Here is an 11,612-nt window from a genome sequence, read left to right as displayed (position 1 = left end):
AAAAGCAATGCATAACGTTTAACATATAGACTCTGCTGTAGTTGCCTATTAAGAGGGCGAGTGCTCCAATATTTGTATTTAAGCACTTACTGTATATACTCGCAGATAAGTTCTCCCACGGATAAGTCAGGACTTAATTTCTGGTATTTTATAATGTCAGTCGTATAAGTCGAATGAGGAAAACTCACGCTCTTGGTCCAAGAGATTATGATATGCTAACACCCACCTGAGAGAGTCACCACGGAGCACACGGCCTTTGTTTTCTATGTATTGTGCCTAGGTGACCACACGGTAATACCCGAACTATTCTGAAGCGATGTTTGCACTGTTTTGTGATTTTTATATCTCACACCCTCATACACCTTTATCTTAAGAGCATCCCTTATCTACGACGGAGCGTTCAATCAGAAGAAAATACGAAGCTGGTTTTAAATTAAAAGTCGTTGAAGTGGCAAAAGAAACTGGTAACTGCGCTGCTGCAACAAAATTTGATGCGTCTGAGAAACTGATGTGAGTATTGGAGGAGGCAAAAAAAAATTAAGTGTCGCATTTTTGAACGGCCGTATAAGTCGGGGCCTGATTTTATGATCGATTTTCGGGTTTCAAGACCCCACTTATATGCAAGTATATACAGTACTTGGGTTTTCTGTCTATTTATATTGGCTACCAGTTGTCACTTTTCAGGATCGCTTGTTGTCAATACATGCATTAAATTAAAACCGTGCGTACAGAAAGGTATAAATCAAGCCCTACAGCCTACTCATAGCCTAATAGTGTACCATAACACAGCTTGTTTAGCACTACTTGAAGACTATGAAGGTGGTCCGATACAAAAGGACGAGCTTGTAGGGACTCTTTTTGTGTTGTACCATTGTCTGTTTTTGTACCCAGTTGGAGTGGCACTTGTAATTTTGTTGTAAATTATTTTACAATGACAATAAATGCCTTCTGTTCTATTTTTTGCCCACAATAACGATGACTGGCTTTTCAGCCGATTTAGGCTTGCAAGAGCCACTCTGTTAGAACTGTTACAGAGTTGATCACGTCATTAGGAAGACAGACTGGGCACTAAAACGTTTGGCAACAGGCACCTACCAGAGGTTACTGGCTGACAATTTAGGAATGTATCCAACAGAGTCTAGCAGCGGACCACCAGAGCTCCACTCCATTGATGAGATGGTCACTTTATTTTGTATGTCAGTGAAAACAGCTGGTTACAGTATGATTAAGATTAGGGTTGGGGAGGATTATCTGTCTCAAGTCAAGTAAACCACTTGACAAAAATCTGCAATCCCATTGGCTGTCCAGTGGAGCTACTGAATCGCAGCGCTGCGGAGGTCTGCAGCTAGACTCATCTCAATATCTGTGCCAAGTTTCAGCTTCATCACACCTGCTGTGCTCGAAGCCATACACTGAGTGATGAGACACTACATTTACTTTCTTTATGGTGTGGATGTACTGGTCAACATAAAAAGCACAATTTGCACCAGTGTCTGGTTTTCCCATCATAATAAAACACAATGCAATATGTGCATCTAATGAGAATGAAGCTGCTTTTGTTAACCATAAGCTGTTACATTCCACCAATCTGCAAGTCATCTGTGATGCCATCCTGAGGCTGAAAAACATTGGGAGGCAGCATAACGAGGTGTCTCCAATGACAGATGCATTCACAGATCAAAATCAGGGAGCACAAACATGCTTTTTCCTCCTCCTTTTGCATGCAGACCCTACCGGTGATGAGCAGTCCAATTCATCGCCTGAGATCAGATCTTTTATTTATTTATTTATTCTTATTTCAGGCACTGTGTTGCTGGTCGAGCTCACAGCATTCACGGCTGCAGTAACATGTTGGCATTCAATAGATTTGTGCTTGTTGGTGGCACCCGAGCTTAAGCCACCAAATTAATGTGCCTCTATTCCTGAGACAAGAACTTCTACGGATAGGTCCATAAGTATTTGGACAGTGACAAAATTTTCATAATTTTGGATCTGTACGCCACCATAATGCATTTGAAATAAAGCAGTCCTTATGTGATTGAAATGTAGACTTTGAGCTTTAATATAACAGATTTACCAAAAATATTGTTTAGAAATGACAGACATTTTTATACATGATGCCCCTGTTTTCAGGTGCTCAAAAGTATTTGGACAATTGACTGACAAGCTGATTCCTAGCCATGTTGGAGCAGTTCTCTCGTCATTTCTTTAATTATTAAGCAGAGGTCTGGAATTGAGGTCTGGAATTATTTCCAAGTGTGGAAATTGCATTTGGGAGCTTCCACTGTGAACTCTCATTATGAGATCCAAACAGCTGTCCATGCAGAAAGAAGAAAAACAGTCCACCATTAGACAGAGAAAACCAAACAAACCCTTTAGAAAGACAGCAGAAACAGTCTTAAAAAGAAGGAACACACTGGTGAGCTCAGTAACACCAGAAGGCCTGGACAATCATGGAAGAGAACTCTGCTGGGTGATTGCAGAACTGTTGAAGAAAAAGAACCCTTCACAACATTTGGCCAAACCAAGATCCCTCTCTAGGAGGGAGACCTGTCATTTACCTGAATTTTCCTGAGGGGATGAATAAAGTATCTATCTATCTATCTATCTATCTATCTATCTATCTATCTATCTATCTATCTATCTATCTATCTATCTATCTATCTATCTATCTATCTATCTATCTATCTATAATATAGCACCTTTCCTATCTATCTATCCTGCCAACTATACCAACATTTCTATCTATCTATCTATCTATCTATCTATCTATCTATCTATCTATCTATCTATCTATCTATCTATCTATCTATCTATCTATCTATCTATCTATCTATCTATCTATCTATCTATCTATCTATCTATCTATCTATCTATCTATCTATCTATCTATCTATCATATATTGCCTTTCCTATCTAAAGGGTGGCACACGAAAAAGCGAACCATCTCTGACCGGTTGGCTCAAGCTATTATACAGGCGGTGCCGTCACGATCTTGGAGCCTCGTTGTCGTGACGGGGTCAGCAGCCCCAATTGTGCATTAGTAGGGAAGCTGTTAGCCAGTGGGTACACCGTCTTTCAACAGGATGGAGTAACATGTCACACTTCTCGCGAGTCACTTTCTCGAATTCACAACGTCTTCACAGAGGAACGAACTGTCAGCAAAGGTTTGTGGCCACCAAGATCACCGGACCTATCCACTTGCGAGTTTTACCTGTGGGGCAATCTGAAGTGTGTGTCAATAATCCAAAGACATTAGAGGAACTGAAGGACAATATTCGGAGTGAAAGTTGAGCTGTGTCACGTCTATGACAATATGGTGCGGCATGTAGAAAAGTGTATTGACGCACAAGGAAATCATTTCTAACACCTCCTCTAACCAAACAATACAGATTTTTGTATTGCATATCTTTTGTTTCGTGAACGGGCTAAGAAACATACGTTGACGGTGGAGTCGGAGATGGTTCGGTTTTTTGTGTGCCACCATCTATCTATCTATCTATCTATCTATCTATCTATCTATCTATCTATCTATCTATCTATCTATCTATCTATCTATCTATCTATCTATCTATCTATCTATCTATCTATCTATCTATCTATCTATCTATCTATCTATCTATCTATCTATCTATCTATCTATCTACCATTGCCAATGTCTACAATCAAGAGAAGACTTCATGAATGTAACTATAGAGGATTTACCACAAAGTGCAAACCACTGGTAAGCCTCAAGCATAGGAAGGACAGATTAGACTTTAACAGGAAACATTTTTTAAAAGTCTGTCCAGTTTTGGAACAATTTTCTTTGGACAAAGGAAACTAAGATCAATATGTACTGGAATGTTGGAAAGAGAAGGGTATGAAGGAGAAAAGTAAAAGGTTCAGGATCCAATGGATACCACATCATCTGTGAAACCCGGTGGAGGCAGTGTTATGGCATGGGCATGCGTGACTGCCAATGGAAGTCGGTCTCTGGTGTTTATTGATGATGTGACTGCTGGCAGAAGTAGCAGGATGTATTCCCAAGTGTACACGGCGCTATACTGTCTGCTCAGATCCAGCCAAATGCTACAAAATTGATAGGACGACACTTCACGGTACAAATGGACAATGCGCCAAAACATACTGTGACAGAAAACCAAGTGTTTTTCAAATCGAAGAAGAAGAATGTTATTCAATGGCCAAGTCAATCAACTGACCTCCACCCAACTGGACATGCAATTCACTTACAAAACTGATGGCAGAAAGTCAAATGACAGCTGCAGTAAAGAAATCACTAAAAATAAAAATGCAGTAGAAAAACTACTAGGGTTGAAACCCGACATTTAGAGATGGCCATGGGTTCAGACTTCAGGCAGTTTTGAACTGTAAAGGATTTTCAACCAAATATTGAAAATTATCATTATATTTATGATTATGTTAATTTGTCCAAATACTTTTCAGCCCCTGAAAATTGGGTGACCATATATAAAAACGGGGGTGGCACGGTGCCGCAGTGGGTAGCGCTGCTGCCTCGTAGTTGGGTGATCTGGGGACCTGGGTTCGCTTCCCGGGTCCTCCCTGCGTGGAGTTTGCATGTTCTCCCCGTGTCTGCGTGGGTTTCCTCCGGGCGCTCCGGTTTCCTCCCACAGTCCAAAGACATGCAGGTTAGGTGGATTGGCGATTTTAAATTGGCCCTAGTGTGTGCTTGGTGTTTGTGTGTGTCCTGCGGTGGGTTGGCACCCTGCCCAGGATTGGTTCCTGCCTTGTGCCCTGTGTTGGCTGGGATTGGCTCCAGCGGACCCCCGTGACCCTGTGTTCGGATTCAGCGGGTTGGAAAATGGATGGATGGATGGATGTATAAAAATGTCCATTACTCCTAAACGGCTCATATGATATTTTTTATAAACTCCTTGAATTAAAGCTGTCTATATTTCAGTCACATAATGATTGCTTTATTTCACATCCTTGTGGTGGTGTAGACTCAAATCTATGGAAATTGTGTCACTGTCCAAACACTTATGGACCTGGTTGTACTTTGAACTGGTGGAAGGCTGGTCTACCAGCCAATGAAGTTCTGCAGCATTGTTAATGCATATGTATGAGGTTGATTAGCATGCTCCATATATGGATGTTTCAGGGCAACAACCAGGCAGGGTACATGGGGCATTCACGCATGCACATTTAAAAAATGATTATGATTTATAAAGGTAAATTGCATAGAAATGTGCAGTGGCAGTTTTTATAAATCAGATTTTTTTTTGGAGTGCAAATGATCCTTTTTTGTGGAGTAAATATAATTTCACTTTCACGTTCTAATCCACATAAAGGTTTATACATGAGACCCCCACTGAGAGGTGGAAATTCAGTGAGTGGGCTTATAGCATTTGTGCCTGCTCTTCATGTTGGCAACAGTTGGCGTAGTGTTTATAGGAATCTTTTCTTGAATCACTTTGTTGGAATGGTTTGGTGCTTTGGGTGGCACAGTGGTAGTGCTGCTGCCTCACAGTATGGAGATCAGGGTTCACACCCCAGGTCCTCCCTCTGTGGAGTTTACATGTTCTCCCTGTCTTTCCTCCTGCAGTCCAAAAATATGCAGGTTAGGTGGATTGGCAATGCTAAAATTGCTCGTGTGAGTGTTGTTCTTGCTTTGCACCCTATGCTTGCCAGGGTCGGCTCCAGCCCACTGTGACCCTGCTCACGATTAAGCAGTCTTAATGAATGGCATGGTTGGTGGCTCCATGGCACAATCAGTGATATATAACATGTTTGTGAAGAAATAACTTCATTTTGAAAAATGTGAACTTATTTAAATACTCAATATTTGTTACAATTAAAAAATTATACTGAAGACTAGAGGAGACGTACAAAATTCTCATATCAAGATCATTCATTAAACAATATTAATAGAGATCAATTTCTGTTTGCATCATTTCTTTTTTGCTATTTTGTAATATTTTCTAAGCAGACTTCACTTACTGCATGTTTCTGCAGTGAATAGTTCTGATCCTGTGCTTGGATGCCATGTTCAGCGGGTGTCCTCCATGTTTTGTGGTCTGTTTATCTTCAGAAGAACCCAAAGAGACATGGGGAAGACGTGAAAGCTTTATACAGACAGTTACCAGGCTAGGATTTGAACCCAGGACTACGAAGAAGTGAGGCAGCAGTGCTACTCAGTCTTTTCTCATTTACTGAAGATGATTAATACAGTTTAGGGTTCTGAGGAGGTGGAGTCTATCTGAGCTGCCCTATCGGAGAAGAGGCAGGGTTCTCACCTTCCACCAGTCACAATCTCACCACCAGGACCAGCTGTTTCCCCTTCATCATCAGTTGCCAATTATGGTGATGATGGTATATTTTTCTGTTAGAATAGTAATGCAATTTATTTCAATTATTGATAATTTTATAACATGCTCAATTATATCGAGCAAATTTTAAAAGCTATGGCTTTTGGTGTTTGCAGTTACATTAAACAAAGGATTTGCATGAGCAAATTGGTCTCAAGAGCAGCTCTCTGGACTCTAAACCACTAGCTCATCTCCAAAAGTTCACAAGCTGGCACCCTTGCCTTGGAAGGAAGATAAAGCACTTGACATCTGTTTCTGTAGCAGGAGTGTTTTTTATTATTGCATTATTATTGCATTTTTTATTATATACTAGCTGTCCACCGCGGCTCTACCCGCATAGAAGTAAAACAGGACAAACTTGAAAAATCAATTAAGAAATATAAAAAAACGTAATAATTTGTATTGAGACGAATTTATATTGCTAGCTTTTTGTATCTTGATATACAATATTTTTGGTTTTTGCTATCAGGAGCGGGAATGTAGCTGTGATCTCTTTGCCAAAAATGTAAAAAGTTGGCAAGGTTTCTCTGGCCAAGTGGAAGGCAGGTATGCTCCAATGTCAAACGATGCCACTGTATCAGCGAACAGAGGCTGGTGTGTGAGTGAGGAGGGCCACGCCTGGCTCCCTACTCCTGAGGTCCTGCCTCCCCATCCCCTCAGCCTGTCTCTCAGATTTGCACAAATAAATTAGTGCCGCAACGAATGATACTTAATGAGAGAAGTCCATGGTAAATCCATCAATGTAAAATTTCTGTGTTGCCCCCCATTCCTTTGATGCCTTAAGCATGTGCTTATTTTGCTTTATGATTCATCCAGCCCTGATTAGATTGGATAAACTTTATTAATCCCAAGAGGAAATTCACATGCTGGCATACATCCTTCCCTCATTTCTGAGCAATCACCTTGTCTATACTACTGAGAAGCATCCCCACAGCATGATGTTGTCAACACCATAATTCACCATAGGGATGATATTAAGAAGGTAATGAGCAATGCCTGGTCTTTGCCAGACATTGAGCTTAGAGTCCTGCCCATACAGTTGAATTTGTGTCTCATCAGACCAGAGAATCTTTTTCCTTATTCTCTCAGGGAGTTATTTAAACTCCCATATGATTTTAAGTAAAGTAGCTTCCATCTAGACACTAAAAACCTGATTGATGGAGTACCGCTGAGATGTTTGTTCTTCCGACTGGTACTCCCATTTCAGCAAAGGACTTCTAAAGCTCAGTTAGAGTGACTATTAAGTTCTTGGTCATCTACCTCATCGAGGCCCCTCTTGCCCACCTACTTAGTTGACCGAATGGCCACCTCTACAAAGAATTCTGGCGGTTCCAAACTTCTTCCATGGCACAATTATTGAGGCCATGGAAGTCCTTAGAAATCTTTAGAAACAGTTTATCCTCCTGCCCTTATCTGTGCCTCACCACAATTTGATCACAGAGGTCATAGAGTTCCATGGACTTCCTTGGCTTGATTTTTGTCCTGACATGCAGTGTGAAATGATGACCTTCTATACACAGGTGTGTGTGACTTTCTAAATGAAGTCCAATAAAATACCTTTTGCCACAGGTGGACTACAATCAAGTTCTCGACACATCTCAAAGACAATTAAAGCAAACAGGATGCACCTGAGCACAATTTGGAGTGCCTCAGAAAAGGGTCTGAATACTTACAAGAATGAGAGAGCTGGATTTTTCTTTGAGACTGCGGGTACCAGAGGTTGAAATGAGCTTTCTCTATTGAGAGGCTGGGCTCTCCCTTAGAGACAGGGTGAGAAGCGTTGACATCAGCGATAGGCTCAGAGTAGAGCCGCTGACCGTCCGCATCGAGACAAGGCAAATGAGATGGTTCAGGCTTCTGATATTGATGCCTCCCTGTGGAGATTTTACAGGCACAACCAGATGGGAGGAGGCCACTGGGAAGACCCAGGCCTCGTTGGAACGATTGTATCTCCCAGAGGCTCTGGGACTGCCTTGGGATCCCACCACGGTTACCAGATTTCTAAAATCACAGATCGGGAGAGCCAACATTTCGAATGACCAAAAAAACATGTTAAGGTAATTTTTATTTTCTTTGGCAAGGTGCTTCATCTTCGGAATTACTCATCTATAAGGATGAAAAGTGTTTACATGTTAAAATGTTTTATTTTTTTTAAATCAAATGTTAGATAAAAACTTTTACATGAAATGAAACAAATAATGCTTACTATCATAATACTTACACAAGCACTTAGTACAAGTAGTAATGCATTATTTCACTAGATACTAAACTAACATAAATCCGAATATACGGTAAACATTTTGTGCAGTTTTGTATATATCATTATCATTTGCTTTTCATTCAAAATGTAGGTACGTGTATGTTTGATAAATTTGTAACATGTTTTATGTTTTACACAATACGACACGATATAAGTAAACAGAATGCAGATATGCAGATACAACCTACCTTGTTATTCAAAAAGTCTTGATCAGTATCACTTCACTTTCAAAATGAATTACTCAAAACTACAGGCAGCCATGATGAGGATTAGAAAACATACAATGACACGGGCACACGACGATGTGCACAAACGCACACGATTCAAACACTCGGATTCAGCTGACAGTTACAAATTTTATTCATAAAAGGCGGTATACCAGGCAGTCTACAAAATTTAGCAAGCCTCTTAAACTAGATATTCAATATAAAAACTGATTTTTTTTTTCTACATACAGTCAGTTAGTCATTTTCCAGCCCCTTATATCCAAACACAGGGTCACGGGGGTCTACTGGAGTCAATCTCAGCCAGCACATTGCGCAAGGCAGGAACAAATCCCGGGCAGGGCGCCAGCCCACCGCTGGGCACACACACACACACACACATACACACACACACCAAGCACACACTAGGGACAATTTAGGATCGCCAATGCACCTAACCTGCATGTCTTTGGACTATGGGAGGAAACCGGAGCGCCCGGAGGAAACCCACGCAGACACAGGGAGAACATGCAAACTCCACGCAGGGAGGACCTGAGAAGCGAACCCATGGTCTCCTAGCTGTGAGGCAGCAGTGCTACCACTGCGCCACCATGCCCCCTCTACATACAATTTTTGCTTCAATTGGTATTTTCAGAGGCAATATGGGACTCGGGATTTGTCTGTTAAACCCTGGATCACACAGTATGAGTTGGTAAGGGTGGCTGGGGAAAAGGACATATGGGCCTCACTGCTGAGACTGTTGCCCACGCGACACGGCTTTGGATAAGCGGTGGAAATGGATGGATGGATGGATGGATGGATGGATGGATGGATGGATGGATGGATAAACTTGTAAACCTTTCTGAAAGCATGCTTTCACTTTTTCATTATGGGTTATTGAGAGAAGATTGACCTGTAATCTGTACTTTAAGATTAGATGAGATAAAATTACTTAATTGTCAATGCATAACCCATACACTGAGAGCAAAGGGTCTGAATACTTGTGTCAATGGTGATATTTCAGTTTTATATTTTTATATAAAAGTGCAAAAATTTCTAAAATCCTGTTTTACATTGTCATTCTAGGGTATTGAGTGTTGCTTGATGAAGGAAAAAAGAATTTTAACGATTGTAGCAAAATGTGTAAAAAGTGAAGGGGTCTGAATACTTTCTGAAGGCGAGGTATTCATACACTGTAAAAAATGTGGCTGTAATTTAAGTTGAGCTACCAATCATGTAACCAGCAAGAAACTGTCAGGAGTATAGACCAGTGTCTATGTAGACCATGATTTGTAAACTAATCAAAGTTAACTATTATATTTCTGTTATCCCTTTCGGCACTGGAATACCTTTTTTTATGGGAAAAATTATTTTGTGAAATATTCTACCTTTGGGGTGTCCAGGAAGCTCAAAAATGAAAAAAACAAACAAACTATCACTATTATTATACAATAGCTGCCAAATACTGCAATCTTCTTGAGGAAATAAAATTGAAAGTCGTGCGCACAGTCCAGAAGCGTCCATTTTCACTTCTGTGTTTTGCGGACTGTATGTCAGTCTCTCCAGTCTGCACTAATAGTAGCACGCCCGGTTCCAATCATTGAAAACATACCTGAGCTTTACAAAAACAGGTGCATATTTATGTACTAGTAATAGGATGTCAGGGCCAAAAGGGTTAAATTGTTTCATTCTGATTTTAACTTCCATCTCATAATTATATTGAATCAAAACAACTCATGCTAAATGGTTCAATGATATCACTTTTAAATTATAATATACCCACAGCAGCGGTGGGTTGGTGCCCTGCCCGAGATTGGTTCCTGCCTTGCGCCCTGTGCTGGCTGGGATTGGCTCCAGCAGACCCCCATGACCCTGTGTTAGGATATAGCAGGTTGGAGAATGGATGGATGGATATACCTACACTTAGGCAGGGGAAAGGCACTAAAAATTCTTTTTATTACATTTTATTTATTTGTATAATTATCTCTCTATTATAATAAAAAAAATCCTGCGACGAGATGTGACTTTTAGAAGAGACTTTTGGAAGCAAGTCACACGAGACAGAGACTTTTGCCATGAGATTCTTCCAAGTCGCACCCTACTTACAACTATTTTCAAAGAAGACCACGGTCTTCAGGTGTATTTCGGCACTTAACCTGGACAGGCACCAATCCATTAAAGGGCTTACTTATGAACACACACACACACACACTTACGAAGATCCAGTTTAGAATCACCCATTCATCTAAATATGGCAGTGAGAAACGATGAAGTCAAATGAATTACCACTAAAATTGTTGATCAGGTACACTGCAAATTGATTAAATGCATATCAACAGACTGTGCTGAAGCAGTTGGTGGTGATTGTGCAGAAGATGGAAACATCAACTTACAATATTCAGAAGAATATCTACAAGCATTAACATCGTCAGGTCTTCCACCGGCCGAATTACTGTTGAAAGAAGGATGTATCATAATGGTATTGAGTAATTTTTATCTGAGTGATGGATTCTAACAAATAAATATCTGGGAGTGCAGCTGGATGATAAATTAGACTGGACTGCCAATACTGATGCGCTGTGCAAGAAAGGACAGAGCTGGTTATACTTCCTTAGAAGGCTGGCGTCCTTCAACATCTGCAATAAGATGCTGCAGATGTTCTATCAGACAGTTGTGGCGAGCGCCCTCTTCTACGCAGTGGTGTGCTGGGGAGGCAGCATTAAGAGGAAAGACGCCTCACGTCTGGACAAACTGGTGAGGAAGGCAAGCTCTATTGTTGGCATGGAGCTGGACAGTTTAACATCTGTGGCAGAGCGAAGG

The 11,612-nt window shown here is 40.8% G+C and overlaps 1 long non-coding RNA gene across 1 annotated transcript in view; it reads left to right on the top strand.

Moving 5' to 3' along the window:
• Positions 1–956, top strand: part of LOC127528936 (uncharacterized) — a 269,154-nt gene extending 268,198 nt beyond the window's left edge. Inside the window, exon 2 of the long non-coding RNA XR_007935561.1 lies at positions 161–956. This is a non-coding gene — a long non-coding RNA (uncharacterized LOC127528936). The remainder of the gene's footprint in view (positions 1–160) is intronic.
• The last annotated feature ends 10,656 nt before the right edge of the window (positions 957–11,612 follow it).

Source organism: Erpetoichthys calabaricus, chromosome 8 (assembly GCF_900747795.2).
Source record: "Erpetoichthys calabaricus chromosome 8, fErpCal1.3, whole genome shotgun sequence".
Lineage (NCBI taxonomy): Eukaryota > Metazoa > Chordata > Cladistia > Polypteriformes > Polypteridae > Erpetoichthys > Erpetoichthys calabaricus.
This window is presented reverse-complemented; position numbering and strand designations above follow the sequence as displayed.